This window comes from Heloderma suspectum, chromosome 4 (genome assembly GCF_057233095.1).
Source record: "Heloderma suspectum isolate Gila_16-S chromosome 4, 16-S_ref, whole genome shotgun sequence".
NCBI classification, from domain to species: domain Eukaryota; kingdom Metazoa; phylum Chordata; class Lepidosauria; order Squamata; family Helodermatidae; genus Heloderma; species Heloderma suspectum.
Genome location: NC_139461.1, coordinates 291,026,258 through 291,051,215, shown reverse-complemented (window position 1 = coordinate 291,051,215; position 24,958 = coordinate 291,026,258). Strand labels below are relative to the sequence as shown.

Sequence of the window (24,958 nt, the reverse complement as noted above, 5' to 3'; positions counted from 1 at the left end):
GGCGGCCCCTGCGTTCCCTCCCTCTCCTCGTCGGCCTTTGAGGGCCCAAGAAAGCGACTCCAAGTTTTGTTTTGGGGGGAAGGGACACCACGAGGGTCCGCCGCTGCCCTCCGTTCTCTCCCCACTGCCGGCGCTGGTATGGTACGGTCCGGGTCAAAGGCGCCGAACAGAAGCCCGAAGAACGCTGTCGGCCGACTGGAGAAGCAACGGGCGTATTTCGCCGGTTGCAATGCGCGGCGGGAGCCGGTAGGTGGCGGAGCGGACCTGTCAATGAATCGGGCGGTCGGTAGACGTAGTAGCAGGCAGCGGCTGGGGCCGCGAGGAAGAAGTCGCTGCACGCGGACGTGATTAATGGTGGGAGAGAGATACGCATCTGATATAAAGCGTTGTTGTTGTTCAGTCGCTCAGTCGCTTCCGACTCTTCGTGACCCCATGGACCACAGCACGCCAGGCCTTCCTGTCCTGCGCTCTCTCCCGGAGCATGCTCAAGTTCATATTCATTGCATCCGTGATGCTATCTAGCCATCTCATCCTCTGCTGTCCCCTTCTCCTTTGGCCTTCAGTCTTTCCCAGCATCAGGGTCTTTTCCAGAGAGCTTTCTCTTCGCATTAGGTGGCCAAAATATGTGAGCTTCAGCTTCAGGATCTGTCCTTCCAATGAGCACTCAGGGTTGATTTCCTTTAGGATCATAGCAAACACTCTTTTCCAACAGCACAAGAGGCGACTCTACACATGGACATCACCAGATGGTCAATATCGAAATCAGATTATGTATTTTGCAGCCAAAGATGGAGAAGCTCTATGTTGTTCTTGTTGTTGTTCAGTTGTTCAGTCGTGTCTGACTCTTCGTTACCCCATGGACCCTAGCACGCCAGGCTACCTGTCCTGTGCTCTATACAGTCAGTAAAAACAAGACCTGGAGCTGACTGGCTCAGATCATGAGATTCTTGTTGCAAAATTTTGGCTTAAACTGAAGAACATAGGGAAAACCACTAAACCATTCAGGTATGACCTAAATCATATCCCTTATGAATATACAGTGGAGGTGAGGAATAGATTTCAGGGATTAGACCTGATAGACAGAGTGCCTGAGGAACTATGGACGGAGGTCCGTAACATTGTTCAGAAGGCAGCAACTCAATCCATCCCAAAGAAAAAGAAATGCAAGAAAGCAAAGTGGCTGTCTGATGAGGCTTTACAAGTAACTGAGGAAAGAAGGGAAGCGAAAAGCAAGGGAGAAAGGGGAAGATATATCCAACAGAATGCAGAGTTCCAGAGAATAGCAAGGAGAGACAAGAAGGCCTTCTGAAATGAACAATGCAAAGAAATCGGGGAAAACAATAGAATGGGAAATACTAAAGATCTTTTTAAGAAAATCGGAGATATCAAGGGAACGTTTGGGGAAAGACGGCCATGATAAAGGACAAAGAAGGCAGGGACCTAACAGAAGCAGATGAGATTAAGAAGAGGTGGAAAGAATACACAGAAGAACTATACAGGAAAGATCTGAATGTCCCTCATAGCCATGATAGTGTGGCCACTGAACTTGAGCCGGACATCCTAGAGAGTGAAGTCAAGTGGGCCTTAGGAAGCATTACTAACAACAAAGCTAGTGGAGAGGACAGTATTCCAGCTGAGTTACAACAAATTTGGAACACTCAGCAGTGGCCACAAGACTGGAAAGGTCAGTTACATTCCAATTCCAAAGAACGGCAGTGCCAAAGTGTTCAAACTACCGTACAATTGCGCTCATTTCACATGCCAGCAAGGTTATGCTCAAAATACTACAAGCTAGGCTTCATCAGGATGTGAACCGAGAACTACCAGAAGTAGTTACCAAATCGCCAACATTCACTGGATCATGGAGAAAGCAAGAGAATTCCAGAAAAGCATCTATTTCTGCTTCATTGACTACACTAAAGCCTTTGATTGTGTGGATCACAACAAACTGTGGCAAATTCTTAAAGAGATGGGAGTACCAGACCACCTTACCTGTCTCCTGAGAAACCTGTACAAGGGTCAAGAAGCAACAGTAAGAACCGGACATGGAACAACCGACTGGTTCAAAATTGGGAAAGGAGTATGACAAGGCTGCATATTGTCACCCTGCTTATTTAACTTATATGCAGAGTACATCATGAGAAACGCCGGTTTGGATGAATCACAGGTTGGAATTAAGATTGCTGGGAGAATTATCAACAACCTCAGATACGCAGGTGATACCACCCTAATGGCAGAAAGTGAAGAGGATCTAAAGAGGCTCTTGTTGAGGGTGAAAGTGGAGAGTGCAAAAGCTGGTTTGAAACTCAACATTAAAAAAACGAAGATCATGGCATCTGGCCCCATCACTTCCTGGCATATAGAAGGGGAAAAAATGGAAGCAGTGACAGATGTTATTTTCTTGGGCTCCAAGATCACCGCAGTCGGTGACTGTATCGATGAAATTAAAAGACGCTTGCTCCTTGGGAGGAAAGCTATGGCAAACCTAGACAGCATAGTAAGAAGCAGAGACATCACCTTGCCAACAAAGGTCCGTGTAATCAAAGCTATGGTTTTCCCAGTAGTAATGTATGGCTGTGAGAGCTGGACTATAAGGAAGGCTGAGCTTCAATAAGAAGAATTGATGCTTTTGAACTGTGGTGCTGGAGAAGACTCTGACGAGTCCCCTGGACTGCATGGAGGTCAAATCAGTCAATCCTAAAGGAAATCAACCCTGCCTGCTCATTGGAAGAACAGATACTGAAGCTGAAGCTCAAATATTTTGGCCACCTAATGCGAAGAGAAAACTCCCTGGAAAAGACCCTGATGCTGGGAAAGATTTTGAAGGCAAAAGGAGAAGGGGACGGCAGAGGATGAGATGGCTAGATAGCATCACCGATGCAATGAATATGAACTTGAGCACACTCTGGGAGAGAGCGGAGGACAGGAAGGCCTGGCATGCTATGGTCCATGGGTCACGAAGAGTCGGAAGTGACTTAACGACTGAACAACAAAGTCCAATACATCTGGAGGTCACCAGGCTGGGGAAGGCTGCTACATACTAAAAGCTAACCCATTCTCCAAGTGTGGTTCCTTATGCAGCCAAAACAGCACCATCCATGCATAAGAAGGAGGTATCAGGCTTGGGGGGGAACCCCAAAGTTTGCAGGACTACAAAAACCTTTTTGGTGCTTCCAAATTAGGCTTTTGTCATGCCGTTGCCCTACCTAAGAAGAAGAACCATGCTGGATCAGACCAAGGGTCCATCTAGTCCGGCATTCTGATCACACAGTGGCCAATTAGCTGTCTAGGGGAAACCAACTAGGAGGACATGAGTGCAAGAGCACCCTCCCACCCATGTTCCCCAGCAACTGGTGTACATAGGCTCACTGCCTCTGATACTGGAGGTAGCACATAGCCATCAGGACTAGTAGCCATTGATAGCCTTTTCCTCCAGGAATTTGTCTAACCCCCTTTTAAAGCCATCTAAACTGGTGGCCTGTGGTAGTGAATTCCATAGTTTAACGATGCACCATGTGAAGAGGGATTTCCTTTTATCTGTCCTGAATCTCCCACCAATCAGCTTCACGGGATGACCCCGGGTTCTAGTATTATGAGAGAGGGAGAAAAATGTCTCCCTATCCCCTTTCTCCACACCATGCATATTTTTTACACCTCTATCATGTCTCCTCTTACTCACCTTTTCTCCAAGCTGAACAACCCCAGCTGTTGTAACCTTCCCTCATAGGGGAGTTGCTCCTATGCCTTGATCATTTTAGTCTCACCTTTTCTGCACTTTTTCCAGCTCTACAATATCCTTTTTTTAGGTGTGGTGACCAGAGCTGTACACAGTATTCTAAGTGTAGTCACACCATAGATTTGTATAAGGGCAGTATGATACAGTTTTATTTTTTATACATTTCCTAATTATGCCCAACATGGTATTTGCCTTTTTCACTGCAGCCGCACACTGGGTCGACAGTTCATTGAGCTGTCCACCACAACCCCAAGATCTCTTTCTTGGTCAGTTACTGCTAGCTCAGATCTCATCATCCCATCATCATACATGTGAAGCTGGGATTTTTTGCCCCAATGTGCATCGCTTTATACTTGCTTACATTGAACCGCATTTGCCATTTAGATGTCCATTCTCCCAGTTTGGACAGATCCTTTTGGAGCTCTTCACAATCCCATTTTGTTTTAACCACTCTAAATAATTTCGTGTCATCCACAAACTCGGCCACCTCACTGCTCACTCCTAATTCCACATCATTCATGAACAGGTTGAAAAGCATTGGTCCTAATACAGATCCCTCTTATTCCATGACTGCTAAGTTTGCTCAGGAGTCTTTGGTGAGGGACTTTGTCAAAAGCCTTTTGGAAGTCCAAGCAAACAATGTCTACCAGATCACCCCTGTCTACATGTTTATTGACACTCAAAGAACTCTAAAAGGTTAGTGAGACATGAATTATCCTTGCGGAAACAATGTTGATACTTTTTCAGCAGGGCTTGCCCTCCTATCTGCTTACTAATTTTATCTTTAATAATGCTTTCAACCAATTAACCCACAACAGATATTAAGCTAACCGGCCTGTAATTTCCAAGATCCACCCTGAATCCTTTCTTAAAAATTTGTGTTACATTACCTATTCTCCAGAGGCTGATCTCAGGGACACGCTACATGTTTTTGTTAGAAGATCAGCAATTTCACATTTAAGTTCTTTAAGAACTCTAGGATGGATACCATCTGGGCCTGGTAATTTATTAACATTCAATGTGTCTATAAGGTTGAGAACGTCAACTTCTGTCACCACTATTTGCCTCAATTCCTCAGACTCCTTTCCTAAAAGCATCAGTTCTGGAACGGTTATCTGTCCTAAATCTTCTGCAGTGAAGACAGATCAAAAGGATTCATTCAGCTTCTCAGCAATCTCCTTATCCTCCTTTAGTACTCCTTTAATTCCATTGTCATCCAATGGTCAAACTGCCTCCCTAGCTGGTATCCTGCTTCTGATATATTTAAATAATTCTTTATTCTTGGCCTTGATGTTGTTAGCAATATGCTCCTCAAAATGCTTTTTCGCATCTCGTATTGTCTGCTTGCATCTCGTTTGCACAAAAACTTTGTGCTCCCTTTTGTTTTCCTCATTTGGGCAAGACTTCCATTTTCTGAAGGAAGCTTTCTTTGATCGCTTCCTTGAGACTTCTCATTAACCATGCTGGTGACCGCTTTGACTTGAAGCTACCTTTCCTAACCTGTGCTACACATTCTAGCTGAGCTTCTATTATTGTGGTTTTGAGTAACCTCTAGGCATTTTGAAGGGATTTAAACCTCGACTCCCCCTTTTAACTTCCTTTTTACCAGTTCCCTCATTTTAGAAAAGTTTCTTTTTAAAAAAGTAAAATGTGACTGTATTAGACTTCCTTGACTATTTTCCACTTAGATATATATTAAATCTGATAGCACTGTGGTCACTGTTTCCAACTGGCTCGACAACAGTCACATCTGACACTAGGTCTTGAGCCTGAGGATTAAATTCAGGGTTACCTCGCCTCTGGTTGGTTCCATGATCAACTGTTCTAGGGCACAGTCATTTAGGGCACTGAGAAATGTGGGGCATAGTCCTATAAGGCTGTCCGTAAGGCTCTGAACTCAGAGCCTTATGGGCATCCTATGGGGAGCAGGAGAAGCGGCAGAGGCAGTCTTTGCCTCCACACTCCTCCTGGCTAGACGGGCTTTTTCACCCATCTAGCTGAGACACATCGGAGCAGGAAGGAAGGAGGCTGGGGAGGCCTGACAATATACCATAAGCCAGCCTCCCCAGTCCCCTCCCCGCTCACAGGAACACCCCCTTTCCCTCCTCTCCAAGGTTTGTGAGCTTGGAGAGGCAGCCAGCACAGTTCTCTCCATGCCAGCTGTGGGGGGGGGGAGGGGGGGCGGGGACATGGATTCCTGGGTCCGAGGTTGGAGTGCTGTCTCCGACCTCGGATCCAGGAAACTAAAATATCCTGTGGCCCCCAGACTCTAGGATTGCTCTCTTAACCTCTTTGTCATGACTGAAACGTGCATTTATCCAATCAGTATGGAGGTAATTGAAGTCACCCATTATCACACTTCCTCATTTGGATGCCTCCCTGATTTCATTTTTTCATCTCAAGATATTTATTTATTTATTTATTTCATTTATATCTCACCTTTCTTCCATCATAGAACTCAAGGTGGCTACATGTGGTTCCCAGGTGGTCTCCCCTCCAAGCACTGACCAGACCCAGACCTGCTTAGCTTCAGCAAGGTGGCTGCCTCATGTGCCTTCAGACTATGCCCTGGGACCACCCTGGTGATCACCCTGAGAGTGCTGCTTCTACAGCAGCTTTTCCCAACCTATTGCGTTTCCCAACTTCTAGAGCTGCTGGATTACAACTCCCATCATCTCCAGCCACCATGGTCAGCATGGAGATGACGGCATTGGTTTCGATGGCAAAAACTTCCAGATTTCATGAGCTGCCTGTAGAAGAAGTTGTCCTATGTTCCCTTTTGTAGCTATCGAGCTGTTAAAGAGACAGGAGGGGATCTCTGGGTTGCAACCTGTCCGCCTCTTATTTTTTTCTAGTGGTTTTCTGAAGAACTGGTTTTAATTAAACCAGTTAATGGATAATCATTGTTTTTAAATAGTGGGTAGTGTTTTGTTTTGTTTTCCCTTCTCCATGGGCCAGTCTCTCCCTTACTGTTAAACTGACTAGTTCTATACATCAGAGACCCACCCACTCATGCCAAAAAAAAAAAATTCAAGTCAAATTGTAAGGTTTCACAATGGCAGCTGCAAGGCACATTCTGTTGCTGGCAAATGCTTTCCTTCCATTTCAGGGGAGCGGGGTCATGCCAAGCCTCGGAGCAATGATGGAGGAGGGAGTGGCACTGAATGCCCTGAATGAGCTCGGCACCTTGGCAGTTTCTTTAGAGCAAATGGGGAGAAGAAAGCACACACTGGCAATAAAAGTTCCATGGACTTGGATGGTGTCAGGATTGCATCCTTTTGGCTTCAGGCACATATCCCTATCTTTCATAACCGAGAAGACTCCCATGCCTAGGTACATAAACCAACATTTGAGGGTGAATGGGAAACTCATGGAGATGGCTCCATAAAACTTTGGCAGGTTCCAGCATTAGGGGGTCTGGTTTACACTTCATGGGCTTTGCGGAAAACAAGACCTTTGCAAAATCCCAATTCTAAGAATGCTTCCACACATGAGGGCTTCACTGACTGAATTAATTCCATCTCTAAAGGAGATTGAGTGCATTTTAGCCTTAATTATGCCCATGTGTTGACCCATAAACTGCTGCTCCATCAGAGGGCTTTGTGTTCTTCCGGCCACACTGATGAAAAAAGAAAATGAGTCAGGTTTTTCAGGCTACATGTTACATCCCCAGTGCAACGCTGCATAGATATTGCTTCTGAGTCTGTCTATGCAGAAGCAAGCCCCTTTGAGTTCAATGGGGCTTACTCCTTAGAAAGTCTGTATAAGATTGCATCCTAAGCATGCTGCTGCTTCTTTTCAAGTGCTTGACACTGGCTGCTTTATTCTTTCACAAAAAGCAGCTGCATGGGGTCCTGATCCGTCCTGGGACCTCTGGGAATGGGGGTAATCCTGACTTCCGTTCCCCATCTTCCTGCTGGAAATGACCACACACACACACACAGCTGTTATTTATCTCCCCACCACCACCCAAAAAACGGGGCTAGTTTTGGTAAACAACCAATGTAGGAACAAACAGTAATAGGGAGGAAAGTGCAGGGAGAAAAGGGCTAATCCCCTTCTTGCCACATGCCATAGTCTCCATCTAGATCTGGGCCCCACATAACTACTTTTGGTGAAGTAGTTTGACCCTCAGGATTCCTGTGCCAGATTGATGACACCAAAATCCTGGCAAAGGATCTATATTTGACAGCACCAGAAACACTTGATCAACAGATTGTTTTAAGACTTGGTGGCTAAGTGCTACTTAGGGTGATCAGATGCAAAACCACAGGACAAGGAGCTTCTCCACACCAGGCTTTTTATCTCACAACTTTACTGGTGCTTCTGCTTCCAGATTCTTTGTGGGATTAAGATCGGCTCCTTTACACACACGTCCTTTGCTTTCAGGGGTTGCCTTTATCTGCAAGTTCTATATGTTTCATTATACAGCCAGTAGATGGTGCTGCTGTTATAGCACAACTCCTTCTTTACACAGACAAATTACATTTGTGTTTTTTCATTTCCTCATTATCTCCATTTCAAATAAAGCCACGGAACTGGTCGGAAAGCATGGGAGAGGTGCTGGAGGTTGACAATGTCATGTAAAGGACCCACAAACTTCTGTAAGTCACCAGTCTGAATAGCAGGATAAAAGCCCCATGTGGAGAAGCCCAAGGCTCTGGTGACTTTATGGGTTTTGTATAAGTGTGTTGGGGGGAAGGGGGTGTCCATGCAGGTGCAACTTGTCATGCAAATTTGCAAGTGTAGCAGTGGGGGGAGCTACAAATGCCAAAAATCTGTCTTGTATGCAACTGTTAAAGGTACAGGACCCCTTTCTTTCTTGCATTTGGTCACTCTATTTCAACTGAGGATTTAAAAACATTCGTCGTAGTAGTAGTAGTAGTAGTGGTAATAATATAGATTTTTACCCTGCTTTTCCTCTCCAAAACCGGAGTCACTCAAATGCCCTCCAAACAGCATTGCGGGGGGGGGGGGAATAGGCTAGTTTGGTTTCCTGGCTCCAAGCTCCTCGCCCCTCCCCCTCCCCCTTGTAGCCAGCATGGAAAGAACCACGCTGCCCACCTCTCTGTGCCTGGGGGACAGAGTGTGGAGGCAGGGAAAGGGGGTGTTGCCAAGGGTGGGGAGGGGAGGAGACTGGGGGGGCTGCGGTATACCACTTCCTGTGGCCACCCAGCCTCTTTCCCTCCCCCCCGAGGTATCGCCGCTAGATGGGTAAAATCAACCGTCTAAGAGAAATATAGGGTGGCCAGCATGCTGAGCCACTTCTGTTGGAGGCTGCCGGCGATCTGGATAGGATTGGGCTCTTAGACAGACATGCTGGCTGGGGAATGCTGGAAGTTGTAGGACTTAGTTCTCCCTAAACTTGTATAGGATTGTGCCCTAAGCAGCTAAAAACAGTAGCAAACACAAACCAAAATAACAAACAATAAAACAAAGCAAAAGCAGAGTCAAAGAGACACGTCTTCACTTGCCAAGGGGACATAGATTTAAGAGGATGAAGATCAGCTGCAAACAGTTTTGTGTCAGATGTGCCAGATTTATCAGAAGGTACATTAGTTGTTGCATGGGCCACACAACATTTTTCTATGGTGGCATCCTAAAGATGCAACACCCTCCCCAAAGAAGCCAGTCGCTTTCCATTTCAGAATACTTGAAAAGACCTTGGGATGAAGGAGTTCAGCAGGCTGCAGCAAGGGTGGGGTACCTCAGGCCCGTGGGCCACGTCCAACCCTCCTAGGGTCCCAATCTGGCCCACCGGGGTTCCCCAGATGGCCCCACCCCTTACCTTGGCCCCACCCCTTTCATGCGACTGCTGATTCTTTGATGGTCTCCCAGCTTTTGTGCAGTTTTTCCCCATTCTAAAAGGTTGAAATGCCTCCCCAAGCCTTAGTTACTGGCTTCACCTTCAAATATGCTGGTATTTTTTGTACTTTAGGTTCTGCCCCTTTTGCAACTGCAGCCCTGGGAGCTTCTCCAAACCTGAATTCGTACGTTGGGCTAAAAGAGGCTCCCCATCCCAGGCTATAGGATGAATTGAAGGACTCAATCCTGAGCATACTTTCAAGGGAGCAATGTGTAAACCCCACCCCCCAAAATGTGCAAATCCACTCCAAAATGTGCATTGTCATGCTGTAGCCTACGGGGGAAATGCACATTTTCGGCTGGTGGTGTTTTTTTTCATGGGTTTTTTTAGACCAAACTTGCGTAAAATTCTGGAAAGTAAAAAAATCGCTCCTGAAGTCTGCAGACTCAAGAAAAGCTGGTCCTCTGCAGAATCGATGGCTGGATTCCTAGAAAACCAAACTCGTTTGATTCTGTTGTTGATTTCACCAACAACCCTAAGCACTAGGGTATTTGCGTTTAGACAAAATGTCTCACAACGTTTTTTTTCGTACCTGAAGCAATTACTTTAAATGAAAACTGAAAGTATAGGATTTTACCATATGCCTTGTGATTTAAGACGCCCTCAGAACCCTTAGAACTATAAAGGCAGGCTGGGGAATGCTAGGAGCTGTAGGACTTTTTTCTGCCTACACATACATAGGATTGTTCTCTTCCTTACATGGAAAAAGGGTGCAAACTGAGGGATTTAAATGTTAAGCGTAACAGAGCTGGATAAAACTCTACAAACATCTACCAAAGCCCTTGTCCAAGTGCCTCCGTCATTTGTGGTGAAGCAGATGTCAGTGATGCTTTCGAACTGTGCAGGACAGGAAGGCCTGGCGTGCTATGGTCCATGGGGTCACGAAGAGTCGGACACGACTTAACGACTGAACAACAACAACAACAGATGTCAGTGAGGGAGACTGGTACCCCACCTATGGTATGATCTCCCCATTGAGAACCCCCCGGGTCTATGGTTGTTGTCTTTCAGGCGCCTGGCCAAAACCCAAAGAAGTTAATTCACCCAGACATTTAAAACTCTGCTGATGCGCTACTTTACTACTGATGACTACTTTCCCCTCCTGTTTTGTTGGTTTGTTTTCATTCATGCATTGTATTAGATATAGGAGAACCGGTGCTTTTCGAGCTCACGTAAATTCTCAAAAAATCACTTTGAAGTTCCTTTCAGATCGCTCCTGTTTTCATTTTCGACCTCTTCTTCGGCTCATTTGAATGGGAAAAGTGCACATTTGAGATTGGGAAAGTGTGCATTTCTGTGCATATTTTTCAAAAATATGTGCTTTCCCCCATTGAGTAAAGCATGAAAAAAAAATGGTTAAAAAAAATGTACATTTCAAACTGCCCATCTTAATAAACGACGCATTTTTCAAATGTGATTGCAAATTCAGGAATTTGCTAACATTTCTTGAAAAAGAGCACTCATGCTTGTGTTCGGGATTCCAAAGAGGACATGTTTGCATGCTTTGTGAACAGAAACAAAATTCTCATGCATCTCTACATTGTATTATGGAATGTTTATACCGCTGTAAACTCCCTGAACTCTAGTATGATGAAGGGAGGCGTATACGTGTTTTAAATAAATAAAGTTATTTTGCTGCAGAGATGAAGATGACACTTCCTTGGACTGCTACCAGCCCAGGCTGCCGGCTATGCTAGCCCCATATAAAGAAGCAACTGATTTCTGAACATCTGGCAAAATTTGGCATAGCATTTCCAGCTGGGTTCCTGAGCTGTTTTGAAAATGCTGGGGTGTGGAGAAAAATTGTGCTGCCCGCATCTTCACGTCTGAATGAGGCTCGTTTAATTTTTTTTTTAAGCTAGCTTATTGATAGAAAGCAACAAGTGACATGAAAGGAGCGTGGCTATGTCCTGTCAGGCCGTGCCTGCTTATGAAATGCCATATAATAGGAGCTCATTAGCTCTAGAAGGATTGCAGAGGGAGAGTAGGAAACAGTTTCCTGACTCCAAGAGCTGGCCCTGCTTCGAGTGCTTCATCAGAGGCTTTCTGCACTTATAGTGATGAATTGTGTTGCACAATAACAGCATGGCAGCCAAAGGATGAATAAGCTTCTGTGCAGAGCCAGTGGATGGCCTGACGAACATTGTTCCCATTTTTCCAGGAGGAAACCCAGTGTGGTGTAGTGGCTAGACTCTAACCTACTAGGGTATTGCAGTTGGACCAGGAAAATCAGAGGGCCAAACTAAACATGATGTTAACTGTGTGAATGCACTTGTTTTGTGAACTGCCCAAACAATTTTGGCTATAGGTTGGTACAGAAATGCAATAAATAGCAATCAATCAATCAGTCAATAAATATGCATGTTTCTTGTCTAAATAGTAGCCATGAGGAAGTCTATGGAGCTTCCATTGGCACCTCTGGAGATGTTCTGCCCCGACTGGACATTGTGTTATTTGTAGTTTTGGGCAAACATACCCCAACTGAATTTGTCACTCGGAAAGTAACAAATTTGTCCGTGTCGGCTCGGATGAGAGTTTTAGTACAAAACCTCATTCCTTGTATATGAGTATTTGCGCATGCACAGTCTCAAGGTGCATCTTGGGAGCTGTAGTTTGGAATCACGTCATGTGGCAGGACGTCATGCATCACCACGTTATGTGCCCCCATTCTGATAGGTTGTTTTCACATGGCTTGCCTGCGTAATGGTGTCATATGATGTGTATTCGCCGTCACCAATCAGCAGTATGAAGACAGACCCTCAGAGCCCTCCTCCTCCTCGGAGCCAGAACTCCAGCGGCAGCGATGGTGAGGGAAACAGCTAATGATACTGTTTCAGGTAAGTTTTAGGAGGGTCTAGGTGGTAGTATACTGAAAAATTTAGGGGCAGGAATCTGTGTACTGCTTTACCGCACACGCTCTGAAGCTCACAATCACTTCTGAACTTAATAGCGAAATCATAATACATTGACCCAGGCTCACTGGAAAGGTGAACGTTATGAACGGAGTTTTGACGAGCAAGCTGACTAATTATGAAATTTGGTGGCATCACTAATTATTTGTTATATTCCACTCTAGGTTTTGCATTTAGAACTGCTTTAATTTTTCCTGCATAGATCTGTCAGCAACTGATCAGGCCTTATTTTCTGTTATCATGCACTGATTGCTTGTTCCAAGGGAGAAACTTCAGTGTAATTCAAACCAGGTTATTCTGCAGTAGGAATAGCCCCCCTGCCACCCTGCCCCCCCCCCCCACCTGGTTCTTTGCTGCTGTCCTGAGTTGCAGTCTGGAAAGCCCAGCCTTGTATTATCTTTTCACCTCATCCATTCACCTCATCCACCCCAATTCTTTTATTTCAGCTGCTTCAACTTCCATGCATCCTCCTTCTACAAGTAAATGCAGATCCTCTGCATTTTTTAGTTGCTTGCTATTCAAGTTGTGGTTTCAATAAAGTTGAAGGTTGATTTACATGAAAGTGTGAACTGGATGGTATTTTAGCTGCCAGAACAGGAGGCTTCATTTGAAATGCAAACAGCACCTTCCAAGACATAATCATTATCCATGTGTGCCTTCATTTGCAGAGGACAGTCCTCTATTTGAATCCTTCTCCATCCTACTGCTTGAGACACAGAAAACATAGATTCACATGACTGGGTGTACAGAGGAAAGGGTATGCAAACTTTAAAGTTAAATAGTTGTAACCTGAGCCAACATAGTGTAGGGGATAGAGTGCTAGATTAAGACTGGGGAGATCCAGGTTCAAATCCCCACTCAGTCATAAAGCTCACTGGGTGAACTTATTGGAACCCTGGAAGTGTTTTAAATTGCATTCAAAAAGGATCCCAACTGTGCTGAAAAGCCACAATGCATGAATATTATACAATGGTAGAAGGACTAGAAGTTTGCTGTTCAGGACTGGGCCTCTTCACTCTCAGCCTCAACTCTGTCTCCCCCCATCCCCTGCTCTCCATACACAGTAGCTTTCAGATCATATCAGACTGGCTTTGATCCACAGCAAAGCCCTGTTTCCACAAAGCCACAAGGCAGCACAGTTAGTTGCTGGGACCTAGAAGACAGCTTGACAATGACAGTGGTCTATTTTACCTGTTCATTTGGGGGCCAATCTCTTTGCAAGAAGGAAGAGGCAGGTAACCTTGTCTAGGAATGGGCAGAAAGTAGATCTCCAGATGTTTTGGACTTACCTCCCAGCATTCCTGACCATTCGCCATGCTGGTAGGGGCTTCTGGGAGTTGAAGTCCAGAACATCTAGAGATCTACCTTCTGCCCAGCCCTGCCCTAGGCTGCAACGAGATGGGCCTTCTAGGAGGCAAGGTGAGGTGGCCATGCCAAGCAGAGGATTTTGAGCACCACCGAGAGGAGCAGAGTGAAAGGCACACAATTGACCCATGGGGCACAATTCATCAGGAGGTTCTCCTGTGCAGCTCCCATTGAAATATGGGGCAGATGTGAAAGGACAGAAGTGCATACGCATCAGCTGCTCCAGTTAGTTGGTTGGTTAATTAGCTGCTCTTCAGCCAGAGCTCGCAGAACACCCTACAAGAAAAGATGAAGACAATGACAATAAAGTTGACCTGGGATTGTGGACCTGAAGGGCAGCACACTCTGGCCTCATCCATCTGCCAGGGAACCAAGGGCCCCTGGAAGGCTGCACACCCTGATTCCCAGGAAGAACATGATGGTAATGAGGAGACCTACCTGGCCTCATCCATCAGCGAGAGAAGGACCAGCTGCAGGGAGTTCGTGGTGCTGTTCCCTGCCAGAAAGAGCAACTATTAGAACCGTGACCAACCTAGTCCCATCCATTGGTCAGAGATGCTCCAACATTTGCGTTCCTCTTCCCTCCCCACTCCTTTGTCCTTTTGTATAATGTCTACTACATTGCAACCTGGCCTATCTTGTGGGGATGCTATGGGGATTGCTAACATGATTCATGTGAACTGCTTTGGGCATCTTGAAGTGACCTATAAGTGCCACGTATTATTAAGTGCTTCTGTGTAGCTCTCACACATTGGAATGGGGTTGCGCTGGAGAACTTCACAGAGGATCATGACCCATGTTAGCATGTGTGGTGGGGAGTAATAGTGCCAACCGGATTTCCACCACAAGCACCAGAATGTCTTGCTTTGGAGTTTTCTCAGTGTAGCAGTCCACAGGTTGCTTCTGAAGGATTTGCAAGCTCATACCTCCTAATCCTATGCCCCACCCTTAAAGTGCTTGCAAAGGGTGAATGAGTTGGTTCTCCTTCTCTGAAGTTTATTACTCTAGGTGGGTTCTTCTGCCAAAGCCCTGGTGACTTCCACAGATGAATAATCCATGTTATGTCTGAGTCAGTTTTGTTTTCCTTCCAGATGAAAGTGGAGGGAGAGATTGTGATTGGATTGGACACCTCTGAAGTCTGGCAAAGAAGACTTTCCCCTGCATGCATAGGCAAGACTTCTGCAGCGTAGGACGTGTTGCTCAGGCTGTTTTTCTCCCTGCCTTTTAAAAGTGAAAGCTGTATCCTTGGCGGAATCAAACAAACTCACTGAACTCACTGACCTTTACCACAAGGAAGCGGCTTGATCATTTGAAGCTGTGTGTGGGATGCTGTCCCAGTATTTTTTTCCCCCTTTCCTTTCCGCAAATGCGAATAATGTCATTCTTGTAGAACAATAGAATCATCCTAATGGAATCCCACAAAAGCCAAGATAACCACCAGCCATTTACAAAGGCCAGCATTAAAAGCCAGCTGTGTTTCAATGTCTTTGTTCATGTGTTCTGCAGAAGTAATCCTTAACAGTGGTCCTGTTCAGGTGGGCCAGTATTATCATCTGTGCATTGCAAAGCTATGGCTGGTGCTGATAGGGGTTTGCCAACCCCAACCCCCCCCACCTCCCCACCCAGTGAGTTCACTGCAGAGATAAGATTTCACTTTGGAGCACTGTGGTCAGAGTATAGGCAACCCGGTGCTCTCCAGATGGTTTGGATTACAACTCCCAGAATACCTGGCCATTGGCTACACTGGCTGGGGTATATGGGAGTTGTAGTCCAAAACACCTGGAGGGCACCAGGCAGGCTACCTATTCGAGTGCCAGCTCTTCACAAATATCACATAATATTTGTCCATAAACTGGTGGGGAGTGGGGGGAGGGAATCCAAAATCCAAAGTTAGGCAATAACTTTATTTGGGCCAACCAAAATGCCACAAAAGGTTGTGCAAGCATGTGGGTTCTCCAGAACTCTCTGTCAGGCCAGATGGTATAAGAGGCAGGAAATTAAGGATGAAACAGAAAAGTTCAAAAATCAGGCCAGCTCTTGAATAGGCTCAGTTTCAAAATGGTGATAGCAGACTGAATGAGTTACTGGGAGACGCTGCAGGTATCTGACTGCACCTAGCATTCTGGAACAAAGAGGCAATGGCTAAACCCCATTTCTGAAAACATGAAGGGTGACTTTAATTCAGACCTGCCTTAACTGAATTAATTATGGTCCGTTTGCCACCTGGGCCCTCTCCAAAGTTATCCTACAGTTCATCCAGCCTGGCAGCTTCGTGTAGAAATCTTAACTACAGATATTCACACAAGGGCTCGTGAACTTGCATGCTGCAGTCCGCTGTGCTCTGCTTCAAGGAGCAGAGTTTCATATTCTGCTCATACCTGCAGGGCAAGCCCCAGACATTTCGCAGAGGCTGCAGCACACCATCCTGTGAAGGCTACCCTGATATCTCTTGCAGCTTCTCTTGCAGAGGATGCTGAGGTGTGACCCTCAGTGAGGTGTAGTGGTTAGAGTGCCAGACTCAGGTTCAAATACTTGCTTCAGCCATGCAGATCACTGGGCAACCTTGGGCCAGCCTCTCTGTCTCTGCCTCTACCTCTGCGTCTCTGTCTCTCTCAGCCAAACCTCACAGGCTTGTTGTGTGGATAAAATGTACACATTTTTGAACTCCTTGGATGAAAGGTGGGGTATAAAAGTAATCAGCAAGAATTAATAATGTGCAGTTCTGCATTTAGAACTCTGACTGTGAAAGAAGAGGTATTGCAGGATTTTAGGGTTACCTTTGTCCACCTCTATTCATAAGCAATAAATTAAGATAGTGCTTGGATGTGTTTTGGGCCCTTGTTGCAAACCTAGCTTAGGGCTTCCATGTCCATCACTCCAACACTGCCCCTACTACAACCACTAGGGGTTTGCCTCCTTCCCCCTGCAAAGTCTCCCCTCCCCTGCCCCCCCCCCCCGCCCAGGGCTGGCCCTAGGATAAATAGAGCCCTGGGCAAGGAGTGCCTTTGGTGCCCCATCCCCACTACTCAGTTTTGCAAGTCCACCCAGAGGATGTATGGGGCCTGGTACAGGTGTGATGTCCATTGATAACAACATTGCTTAAAACCTTGATCTTTCTGCCATTGCGCTACAGTTTGCACAAGTCAAAGTTTGAAAGTCACATTCTGAGCAGTCGCAGTGCACTATGCAACACAGCAGAACAATCACAGGTTTCTCTCTCTCTCTCTCTCTCTCTCTCTCTCTCTCGTAGCAGTTCCTATGTTTTGGTAAGCATTCTTTAGTTTAGAATGTCCATGATTTTTATCTTTACAAACAATAAAGAAAAGTTGTAAATAAAAAAGGTATCCAGCTGACCTCTTACAACTTACAGCATTTTATTATTATCTATATAGTGCTTATAGTGTTTACTGTATTTGAAGTGCTAAGTGCTTGATAACATTGCCTCAAAGTAAAGCTGTGTTCCACTGAGTTTTACCTAGCGCAAATGACATCACAGTGGAAATTTTTAAAAAGAAACATACTTTAAAGCTAATTGAAGGAAGATCGTTTTTGTAGTTAGTACACTAACAACCTATAGAACTTTAAAAGAATGGTTACAGACACTTGCTTTTTGCCACCCTAGCTCAATGCAGACAGTACATTAAAAAAAACAACAGCCATTGAGCTCAGCAGGGCACCCCCCTCAGCTCAGCTGGGTGCCTCCCTCAGTTCAGTGCCCCGGGCAACTGCCCAGCTCACCCACCCCTAAAGCTGGCCCTGGTTTCCCCCCACCTTCTTTCTTTTTTAATCACTTAAGTAGACTCAGGGGTGCGGGTGGAACTGAATCCTGGTAACTGTCCTCTGATGTGACAGTTTATTGGAAGCTCAGCCACCTAAAGGGATAAGTGGTGCAATACTCTTCTCATGTGGCAATACATGCATTCCACAGTCTAAAACCATTCCTAAGCAGGGAGAATCATGACCGGGAAGAGAATGGACTGGACCTGCAGGATCCGAGGCAAAGGGGATGTCCAAAGAGCCTCTAATCTGTAACATCAGTGCACAAGAATGGAGATACTGGTGCTCAGAGAGCATTGAGTTCAATGAACTATATGGCCCAAGAGCTCTAAATTAACTGACCTTGCAGGGAGATGGAGTGATAGTTCTGTTAGCTTTCTTCCGTGTGTGTGTGTGTGTGTGTGTGTGTGTGCGCGCGTGCGCGTGTGCGTGTGCGTGTGTGAGAGACAGACAGACAGAGGGAATATGAAGGACCTATTTAATTAGCAACGCTCTTATTCAAGGTTTCCCAAAGTAAGGAGAAGAGGCAGTTCAAGAAGACAGGTAGTGACACATTGAGAAATCTTTAATCCAAAATCTAGCTGAAAGCATATGGACAGGAGAGATGGCCAGGCAGTGATTACAAAGGGATAGGAATCTAGGTGGGACAGGGCATATCGCGGCCATGGAAACTCACTGGGTGACTTTGGGCCAGTCGCAGACTCTCAGCCCAACCTACCTCACAGGGTTGTTGTTGTGAGGATAAAACGGAAGGAGGAGGATAATGTAAGCTGCCTTGAGTTCCTTGCAAGAGGAGAAAAAAGGTGGGATATAAATGCAATACATAAATAAAAATAAAATAAATACAAAGACTCAGCTGTCTCCCTGGCAGCCGCCTTTTCATCAATCTGAAGTGAGGGAGAGAAGGGAAGCCACTCTGCCCAGAACAAGCCAGTTCAGTCAGGTCCCTCCCTCCATCAATTGTCACCTGGTGGCAACAGCAGGGCCACTCCATCAGCTGAGACACCAGCAACGTTCGGCTCCTCTTCTCCTTAAACTCTTTCCATTCCTGCTGGTTAGAAGAACTTTATAACTAACCGCAAGTGCCTAAGGGTGCAATCCTACGGCCACTAGTCAGCAGCTAGAGGGCCATAGGATTGGTCGGTTTCCAGGAACCGACCTCAGAGACAGCACTCCGAGGTCGGTTCCCGGAGAACCGCCTGCCCGCCCCTCCCGTGCCGCCTCATAAGCAGCACGGATTGTCCCCAGGCTCCGGGCTCGGAAGACCAGCATGGAGCAAGGCAAAAAAGAGGTGTTTCTGGGAGTGGGGAGGGGCAGGGAGTGCAGAACTGTCAGTATGACGCTTCCTATGTGTCGTCCAGCCTTCCCACCCCATGCTCCGACGTCCCGTGGCTAGACAGCCAAAGTCAGCCATCTAGCCACGAACGCAGGGCGGCTGGAGCATGGAGGAGACAATCCCTTCTTCATGACACCCACCCTGCATTGGATAGATGGTCACTTCCGAGTTCGGAGGCAGCTGACTGTCCCCATAAGATAGCGCCCTAAGTTTGCTTTTTTTCCTCCTCCCTCCCAAGCCCTTTTCCTTTTGTGCTGTGTCTTTTAGATTGTACTGGAAGAGGTCATGGCCTTCCCCTGGCCCTACCCCCTTTCCCCCAACCACTGATCATTTTGGTGGTTTTCAGAGGCTTTTTGCAGGATTTTCCCCATTCTAAATGGTTGGAATGCCTCTCCTAAGACTTAGTTACTGGCTGTAAGCACTTCAAGCTAAAATATGCTGGCATTTTTGCCCTGCCCACCACTGGCACATGGGCCCTGAGAGCTTCTCCAAAATAGAATTCAGCCATTGAACTGAAAGACTTTCAACCTCCCTGTTCTAATCCGTAATGCGCGTGGCTCTCCATAGTTAGCCTGCAGTGAAAGAAATGCAGTCTGTACCTGCTCAGGGGCACTTTCTTCTGGGGTTGCTTCCTCCATTACAGAGTTGAGGCCCAACATTGCCAGGACTGAGCACTGGTTCAAATCACATCTTGGGTGTGGCGTTCACACATGCACAGCCCTGCACATAAGAAGCACGGCACAGTGAAAGAAATATGGGACGCCAAATCTGCCTGTATCCAGGCTCCCCCAGTTCCTCAGGCCAGCCTTGCGAATTCCCTCTTTTGCTTTGTTGTTCAGCTGTTAAGTCGTGTCCGACTCTTCGTGACCCCATGGACCATAGCACGCCAGGCCTTCCTGTCCTGCGCTCTCTCCCGGAGCATGCTCAAGTTCATATTCATTGCATCCGTGATGCTATCTAGCCATCTCATCCTCTGCCGTCCCCTTCTCCTTTTGCCTTCAATCTTTCCCAGCATCAGGGTCTTTTCCAGGGAGTTTTCTGTTCGCATTAGGTGGCCACAATATTTGAGCTTCAGCGTCAGTATCTGTCCTTCCAATAAGCAGTCAGGGTTGATTTCCTTTAGGATTGACTGATTTGACCTCCTTTGCAGTCCAGGGGACTCATAAGAGTCTTCTCCAGCACCACAGTTCAAAAGCATCCATTCTTTGGCGCTCAGCCTTCCTTATAGTCCAGTTCTCACAGCCATACGTTGCTACTGGGAAAACCATAGCTTTGATTAGACAGACTTCTGTCCGCAAGGTGATGTCTCTGCTTCTTACTATGCTGTCTAGGTTTGCCATAGCTTTCCTCCCAAGGAGCAAGCGTCTTTTAATTTCATCGCTACAGTCACCGTCTGCGGTGATCTTGGAGCCCAAGAAAATAACATCTGTCACTGCTTCCATTTCTTCCCCTTCTATATGCCAGGAAGTGATGGGGCCAGATGCCATGATCTTCGTTTTTTTAATGGTGAGTTTTAAACCAGGTTTTGCACTCTCCACTTTCACCCTCAACAAGAGCCTCTTGAGATCCTCTTCACTTTCTGCCATTAGGGTGGTATTGTCTGCATATCGGAGGTTGTTGGTAATTCTCCCGGCAATCTCAATTCCGACCTGTGATTCATCCCACCTGGTGTTTCTCATGATGTACTCTGCATATAAGTTAAATAAGCAGGGCGACAATGTACAGCCTTGTCGTACTCCTTTCCCAATTTTGAACCAATCGGTTGTTCCATGTTCTTACTGTTGCTTCTTCACCCTCGTACAGGTTTCTCAGGAGACAGGTAAGGTGGTCTGGTACTCCCATCTCTTTAAGAATTTGCCACAGTTTGTTGTGATCCACACAATCAAAGGCTTTAGCGTAGTCAATGAAGCAGAAATAGACGCTTTTCTGGAATTCTCTTGCTTTCTCCACGATCCAGCGAATGTTGGAGATTTGATCTCTAGTTCCTCTGCCTCTTCGAAACCCAGCTTGTACTTCCGGTAGTTCTCAGTTCTCATACTGCTGAAGACTAGCTTGTAGTATTTTGAGCATCACCTTGCTGGCATGTGAAATGAGCGCAATTGTACAGTAGTTTGAACACTTTTTGGCATTGCCCTTCTTTGGAATTGGAATGTAAACTGACCTTTTCCAGTCTCATGGCCACTGTTGAGTGTTCCAAATTTGTTGGCGTATTGAGTGCAGCACTTTAACAGCATCATCTTTTAGGATTTGAATTAGCTCAGCTGGAATACTGTCATCTCCGCTAGCTTTGTTGTTAGTAATGCTTCCTACGGCCCACTTGACTTCACTCTCGAGGATGTCCGGCTCAAGTTCAGTGACCGCACTATCATGGCTATCAGGGACATTAAGATCTTTCCTGTATGGTTCTTCTGTGTATTCTTGCCACCTCTTCTTAATCTCATCTGCATCTGTTAGGTCCCTGCCATCTTTGTCCTTTATCATGCCCGTCTTTGCACAAAACGTTCCCTTGAGATCTCTGATTTTCTTGAAAAGATCTCTAATCTTTCCCACTCTATTGTTTTCCTTGATTTCTTTGCATTGTTCATTTCAGAAGGCCTTCTTGTCTCTCCTTGCTATCCTCTGGAACTCTGCATTCAGTTGGATGCAGAGTCCATCCAACTGAATCTTCCTCTTTCTCCCTTGCTTTTCGCTTCCCTCCTTTCCTCAGCTACTTGTAAAGCCTCATCAGACAGCCACTTTGCTTTCTTGCATTTCTTTTTCTTTGGGATGGATTGAGTTGCTGCCTCCTGCACAATGTTACGGACCTCTGTCCATAGTTCCTGAGCCACTCTGTCTATCAGGTCCAATCCCTTAAATCTATTCCTCACCTCCACTGTATATTCATAAGGGATATGATTTAGGTCATACCTGAATGGTTTAGTGGTTTTCCCTACGTTCTTCAGTTTAAGCCGAAATTTTGCAACAAGAAGCTCATGATCTGAGCCACAGTCAGCTCCAGGTCTTGTTTTTACTGACTGTATGGAGCTTCTCCATCTTTGGCTGCAAAGGACATAATCAATCTGATTTCAATATTGCCCATCTGGTGATGTCCATGTGTACAGTTGCCTTTTGTGCTGTTGGAAAAGAGTGTTTGCTATGATCAGTGTGTTCTCGTGGCAAAACTCTATTAGCCTTTGTCCTGCTTCATTTTGTACACCAAGGCCATGCTTGCCTGTTATCCCGGCGATTTCTTGACTTCCTACTTTAGCATTCCAATCCCCTATGATGAAAAGGACATCTTTTTTTGGTGTTAGTTCTAGAAGGTGTTGTAGGTCTTCATAGAACCGATCAACCTCAGCTTCTTCGTCCTCAGTGGGGCATAGACTTGAATTACTGTGATGTTGAATGGTTTGCCTTGGATTCATACTGAGATCATTCTATCATTTTTGAGATTGTACCCCAGTACTGCTTTTCCCACCCTTTTATTGACTATGAGTGCTACTCCATTTCTTCTAAGGGATTCTTGCCCACAGTAGTAGATATTATGGTCACCTAAATTAAATTCGCCCATGCTTGTCTATTTGAGTACGCTGATTCCCAAGATGTCGATGTTCAATCTTGCCATCTCATGTTTGACCACCTTCATCTTACCTTGATTCATTGATCTTACATTCCAGGTTCTTAAACAATATTGTTCTTTACAGCATCGGATTTTCTTTTCACCACCAGACACATCCACAGCTGAGTGTCCTTTCAGCTTTGGCCCAGACGCTTCACTCTTTCTGGCGCTACTTGGAAATACCCTCTGCTCTTCCCCAGTAGTATATTGGACACCTTCCGACCTGAGGGGCTCATCTTCCAGTGTCATATCTTTTAACCTTGTGATACGTTCCATAGGGTTTTCTTGGCAAGAATACTGGAGTGGGTTGCCATTTCCTTCTCCAGTGGACCACATTTTGTCAGAACTCTCCGCCATGACCTGTCCATCTTGGGTGGCCCTGCACGGCATAGCTTATGGCTTCACTGAGTTACGCAAGCCCCTCGCCACAACAAGGCAGTGATCCATGAAGGGGTCTTTTACTTTACCCTTGAATTAATGTGGAGGAACAGGAACGAATTGTGCCCCAGGGTAGTTTCCCAGTGTAAATGTAGCCCAGAGCACTGAGTTCAGCGGTATCTCAAAGGCAAGCCAGTTGCCTGCTTATCGCCAGTCTTATCACCAGCCTGCCTTTCTCAACAGCTCCAATTACCCACATAGAGTGGCAGTCTCAGCCTGCCATGCTTGTGGAAGGTAAAAGATCAACAAAGGCACCTCTGTGTTTCACCTAGAACAGTACTGGAGAGCGGCATTGCATTCTGTGCAAATCAGTTATTATCAACCAGCCTTGATGTCATTTTTCCCCAAAGCGCAGGTTGCATGTGCAGCACTGAATGACATCCACGCAGACCACTTTCCAGTCATGTGCTCTGTTATTATCTAGGGCCAGGCACTGCAGAGGAGGAGGAGGAGGGGAGGAGAAGAAGAGGAGGAGGAGGAGGGGGAAGGGGAGGAGACTTCTTTATTCCTTATTTGCAGTCAGAAACCTTCAGACTGGATCCAAGCTCCAGCTTAGTTCCAGAAAGAGCTTGTGTGTCATCCAGCCAGATTGAAAGTTCGTCCCAAAAAAAATACAACCTAATCTGCGACAAATCACCAGAGGCTCGGTTGACAAACCTTGCTAATCAGGTGGCTTTGGCGTCGCTTCAAGCTTTTGTGTAACCATCTTTCAACAAACTCATTCAGGAGAGCTGAATGGTGGCTACAGCTCAAAGTTGCTGATAAGAACCCAGCTGAAAGGTTCAGACTTTTCAGTTCGAGGGGAGTCCCCCATTTCCTAGATAAAAGTGTATGCTGATCCCTTTTTAATTGGACCGGCCTCTGTTGGACTACAACAGGGCTGCACCGTTTGTGTCTTGCAAGCCTCGTATGGCTGGTGTTATTACTTTCTGAAGATTGATCTGCTTATAGAAATGAAATCCTAGGGGACTGTTTAGAATAATTTTGAAATGATGTCCCATGAAAATGAGATTTTGCTGAAGGAGATTTTTCCAGTGTTCAGTCCCATAGTTGTATTCCATTACATATTAAAGAGGCAGAGGAACAAAGATCACTGCTTCAACTATTATTCATTTAAGAAAATGTACTTTAAGTTAGCCTAGCAATAGCAGAGGTTGGAAACGCTGCCCTCTAGCTGGCATGATTATGACACCAACACTTTGCTCCCCCAGCAACTGCAGGTACATGTCTAGCTTGTTCTATGGGGTGGCAGTTAGGCCTGGACCTCAGGACCAAAATTCAGGCCCCGCAGCCCAGCCCCCCCCATCGAATGTCCACCCAGAAATGTCCACAGTACATCGGGGCAGCAGAAACGCAGTCCATTTTATTCCTGTAGACATAACTGCGCCATGATTTACATCAGTCTAAAATGCAAGACTGTGCATGCTCAGAGTAATGTTGTTGTTGTTGTTACTTATTCGGTTGGCAGTTTAGTTGTTGTTCTAACTTATCAGGCATGTAGAAGCAGTGGTAAAGCATGGAATGGTGGGAGCAGGGAGAAATGTTAGTTGTGTGCTTCACAACTGAAGTAATACACATGGACATATAAATGACTCCCCCCCTCCCCGTAAGACCATTAGGTCCAGGGTCTATAATAGCTGCAGCCAGTGGAGACTGATGGCTCTGATGTCAGGGTGTGTGTGTGTGTGTGAATCCACTCCAGGTTTCAGTCAGAACCCTAAAGAAGCTATCCAAGGTGCCACAATAAACTGTTGGTTTTCAAGGTACCAGATAAAAGTAAGTACTTCTTCACACAGTGCATAGTTAAACTATGGAATTCTCTACCCCAGATGTAGCGATGGCCACCAATTTGGAAGGCTTCAAAAAGGGTTAGACAAATTCCTGGAGGAGAAGACTATCAGTGGCTACTAGACCTGATGGCTCTATGCTA

The 24,958-nt window shown here is 46.0% G+C and overlaps 1 long non-coding RNA gene across 1 annotated transcript; it reads left to right on the top strand.

The window, feature by feature from the left end:
• Positions 1–161: 161 nt before the first annotated feature.
• Positions 162–17,231, top strand: LOC146348865 (uncharacterized). The gene is made up of 4 exons (XR_014790743.1): positions 162–246; positions 11,244–11,437; positions 12,279–12,439; positions 14,971–17,231. It is a non-coding gene; the product is annotated as an uncharacterized LOC146348865 (long non-coding RNA).
• The last annotated feature ends 7,727 nt before the right edge of the window (positions 17,232–24,958 follow it).